The following is a 4,835-nucleotide window of genomic DNA, read 5'->3' on the forward strand; positions in this document are numbered from 1 at the left end:
GTTATATCATAAGGGTGATAAAAAGAAATATGGTCCATAGTACATAGTGCTTATGCTTTAAATTAATTAGCGCGATAAACACATATTTAGAGTTAAGTTAGGGAAAATTCAATCACCATGTACTGCATTTTAAACTTCCATGTAAGACAAGGAAAAGAAGGGAGTATGATGAAAATTCAGTACTACTTCAAAACTGAGCGATCTCAAGAGGCGAAACTATTGCGCTTCTCGAGTCCTTGGCAAAACTTCTTATTCGACAACATCGTTCGCGCTCGCCTGGCTCCTCATTTCAATCACCGAACCTTCGACAGTGACATCGTTCCGGAGGGTAAATGTTTACGGAAGTTTGCCAAGTTATTCATAATTTTTCAAGAGTTGCATGTTCAAGTTCTTAATCTACCGTAGCGAAATTGGTCATGTTGTGCTGTGTTAACGAAAAGCTGTTCATCACGCTACTTTACTACAGTTGGCACTTGAGATGACCTTCGATTGTTGTCGCTTCGTTGGTCAAGTTATCAACCCCGGGCTTCTACAAGGTAACACTAGATAATAACTAGAATTTTATTATTGCTAATATTATATATTAGTTCTGTGGATTGTCGTAGTGTTCATGTGAGATTTCATGGAAGCTTATTGCCGTCATATTAAACTGACAACGCCGTTGAATGAATCTTGACTTTTACAGGAAGCTTTTGGTACGCGTTTGACTAGAGAGGTCCCGCGCTCGCAGTAAAGCTTCACGAATGGTAAAGCAGTTCTGTAGCAACAGGTATGTTGGAGGTATATTTTCTGCAAAGTTTTAAGTTTTTGGTTTTTCTACAGCAGTCCGCATGGACTGCAAGGAACGTAACCGCGGATACGACATCCACTAGAGATTGGGGCGTCCAATGTATTTCGCCGTGTTTAGTACTGGCCCCTGGGGGGTTAATTACAGTGAATAAATATTACTTATAATTATTGTTTAGTAGGTAAAACTGCATAGAAAAACCGCAACTGCCATAGTCTAGGCCGCCGCGGATAAGTACCCTAGATCTACCAAGTTTTTTTAAATTACCTCTTAATCTGTTATTTTTTTGTTTTTGTACTCAATTTGCTATTTTAATTTTTGTCAAAATTACTGTGTATATTGTACTTGAACAATATCTATTATCCTCCTCCCCTTTAGGGGCGGTGCCCCTGGAGGGGTGGAGGAGCCCCCATGTTCTGCACAGTAGGTCTTAAGACCTACAATGCAGGTTTCGTGGGGGTTAATAAGCCAACTAAAACTTTCTTTCAGGTGTTAATTACAGACTTAAGCTATTGCCTAGTTTCATGAGAGTTCAGATAGGTATTGTGTTAAAATGTTGATAGCTGCCACCCAATCACGGCAATATTCAGTAATAAAAAAAAAATTAATGTATAGGTCCTGCTCCACAGCATATCTAGTGATTTTCAATTTTTAGATCTTTAAATGGTTTGTTTGTAATTAGGTGGTTAGGAAGGTACGTTTAGGACAATATTCATTGAGATTTTGGCCGCATTCATATTCTTGAGTGCTAAGTTAGTGCGAGATTAAATAGAATTTTCAGAGGATTCTAATTTAAGTCCCAAGCTCCTTAAACGTACAGGTCATTTGAGGTGATTGGGATTGCTTACCCCATAGCTAATATCTTGGATCATAAAAATCGTGCCAAAGCTTTCCCCAGGCAGAGATGTCTAGTTATGTTTAGGTTAACACTTAACAAATGGTATTTTAAGTTCTATGAAAGTTATGTGACTCCTAGCTAGGAACTAAAAGCTCCTGATACGTTGAATGCATTTTTTTTCGTAAGTATTGGATTTTGACGTAATTTTTTTTTGCATAAATTAAAGGATATTTTTTTGCATAAATTAGAAAATTTTCACCTTTAGAGTGGGATGTAGTTTAGTTTGTCAGAGATGTTAGTTTTGATATTTTTTATTAACTTTAATGTATTTATGCTATTCACTAACAATGAGTTTGAATGTCACTCTATGAACATAGGCTATTAAGTGTTTTGATGTTACTGTGAGCATCGGCTGAGAGTTTTGTGACGTTTCTGTCAACATCGCCTATGAGTTTCGTGATGTTACGCAGTCAACATCGGCTGTGAGTTTTGCCATGGACGTAGGCCAAAATTGATGTTATTCATGGACATAAGGTTTGAGTTTGTAAAGTTACTCCTGGACATAAGGTTTGGGTTTGTGAGGTTACTCATGGACATAAGGTTTGAGTTTTGTCATGTTACTCATGAACACAGTTTGTTACTCAGGAACATAGGCGATAAGTTTGTGATATAACCTAATGGGTTTGTGAAGCTATCCATGAATGTGGGCAATATTGTTTGACATAAGCACTCGGTGTTTATTAGGCTATCCTTGAACATGAGCGGTGACTAATTGGTGTCAACACAATTGCAGTGGATCATGGACCCAAGTCGCTGGGATACTGATGCGGTCCTTTTTTATAAAGGTAGGGGTCTGTTAGGCGAGTCATAACATAAGATGGAAACTTATGCTTTCTTGAACAGTTTTGTAGAACTATTCATGAACACAGGCAGTGTTTTGAGATACTATTCATGGGAGGGGGATGATTTTGTAATGGTAAGTTAGAACAATGCTTTTAAGTATGTGAAATACCATTAACATAATGAGTTTTTGAAGAATTAGTTTAATGCATTGCTGGCATAATTAACTTAGTGAATGCGGTGCTATCATGACTGTACCAATAGGCATTTCTAGATAGGTGTAGGAACTGTTCTAGTATCTTTATTGATTAGTGGCGAAACTAATCACTTTAGTTCTCATTTCCTCCCAAACAGGAGTTTACATTGATGAACTTCGTTGATTTTATTTCACTGGTTTCTTTGAACTTTACCTGAATTGCTGAAAGACCACTGGTATCTTTTTAATACGTATTTGATCGCAGTATGCATGCTACTTAAAACTGATTAAGGAGATTTTAGAGTAAGTTTTTAAAGCTTTAATATACAAATTTTCTCTAACGTTTAGTGAATGTTTAACTTTAAGCGGCGTGAGAAATTAAGTAGCACTGTAAAGTATAACTAAACTAACCATGTTATGCAGCCTGAACGTATAATAATGGTATGAACTTTTCTTAAGATAAATTTATTCCAAATGGTTATTAAAATGGTAATTAATTTTGTACATAGAGAAACTTACTTTAAGGATAATTAGCTTACAAAACTTAAGATACCGTACTGAACCTGTTTCAAGAAATGGCAAGTTAAAGTTCTCGTTACGGAGATGCCAAGTAAATACTTGGAGAAAATTTTCTAAGCCGTTGTTTTTATGTTACAGATCAGTTCTTGCTGGAAGAACCAGAATTGAAGGAAATGTGCGCACACGGGTTGGATTTACGAACCTTTCACTTAATTGGCTGATGATTCTTGGTATTCAAGATGTCGACAAGATAGATGTAGGCGTCATTTCATTCAGTTTCTAAATTTTCCAAAGTGAGCTTTTCCCTAGAATTCTGATGGTTTGTAAGTTCGGTTTCTCGTTTATTGTACTTTCGTTAACCTATCATTTTCTGTTTGTTTTTTTCTAAATTTAATAAATAATGTAGATAATGGGTTTTCAGTTTTTTACTATTTCCTGTGTGTTTTTATTGGGTAAAACCAAGTGTTATTTTGTTCATGGGTTATACTCATGATTACAGGTGTTAAAGGGAAAAAGCTATTTAGAAATATACCAACCTTTTATAAAGCAATCACGTGTGAATTTATGAAAACGTGGAAGTCTTGTACGAGACTTTTAAACTTAAATCAAATTTATTCCAGCCATTCCTATGAAATTGTTGAAAATTCCTTTTGTCCAACACTTCTGGTGGAAATGTGGTTTGGGTATTGTTGATTATGACTGACTCGTGCCATAAATTTTTTGTGGGTCAATGTACGTACTGAAATCTGAAGTCATAGTATGCTGAACGTTTGATTAATATTGATAATGCGTAGTAATAAAACTGCATTAAATGTTCTGGGATCCAAAGGTTACTTGCGGATTTTTGCGACCGTAAAAGGTTAGTTTGACGCTAGTACACAAATTAATACTTCGGTTCATTACAAAGTGTTATGGTCAGCTACGCTATGTGGACAAAAATCTCATTTGGCAATGTATAGGAGTTGACGCAAGTAAAATGAATTTAAAGTTATAGGTTGAGTAGGCTTGAAATATTTTGGTTATTACTTTTAGGACCGTAACTGTTTAGTTAGAAGCTGGAACTGTAACCTGTAGCTAGTACACAATGATTAATAGTATCAAAATGTGAAAATGTTATGGTAGACCACGCTGTATGGACAAAGGTGTTTGGTATTTGGCTATTTGGTGCAAATTAAATTAATTTTTTTTATAAGTTATCGAGTATTCATGAAATATTAAACTTGATAAACTCTAAAGCGACGTTTTAAATGTGGGGAACGTATGGCAACGAAATCTGGTTAACCACGTGAAGCTTAATACAGCTTTCACTAGTATTTTGTCAAGTATTTGGGGGCTAATGACCATTTATTTTTAAAACCATCGAGTTTAATCACAAGCACAAAGCCTTGGAGACCATGTGGTATGTTATGCTGAATACAGTATGGGCAATCATTGGTTGGTTGGAGCGCCTCGGTGGCGGGGTTGGTATGATGTTGGCTTCCACCTCGGTGGTCGCGGGTTCGATTCTCGGCCATTCCATTGAGGAGTGAGAGAGGTGTGTTTCTGGTGATAGAAGTTCACTCTCGACGTGGTTCGGAAGTCGTAAAGCCGTTGGTCCCGTTGCTGAATAACCACTAGTTCCATGCAACGTAAAAACACCACGCAAACAAATCAAA

General features: G+C 36.5%; 1 long non-coding RNA gene across 1 annotated transcript; it reads left to right on the top strand.

The window, feature by feature from the left end:
- The first annotated feature begins 302 nt into the window (after positions 1-302).
- Positions 303-3,595, top strand: LOC135215133 (uncharacterized). Its single transcript, XR_010314594.1, has 3 exons — positions 303-536; positions 686-769; positions 3,319-3,595. It is a non-coding gene; the product is annotated as an uncharacterized LOC135215133 (long non-coding RNA).
- Positions 3,596-4,835: the final 1,240 nt, after the last annotated feature.

Source organism: Macrobrachium nipponense, chromosome 5, assembly GCF_015104395.2.
Source record: "Macrobrachium nipponense isolate FS-2020 chromosome 5, ASM1510439v2, whole genome shotgun sequence".
Classification (NCBI taxonomy): Eukaryota; Metazoa; Arthropoda; class Malacostraca; order Decapoda; family Palaemonidae; genus Macrobrachium; species Macrobrachium nipponense.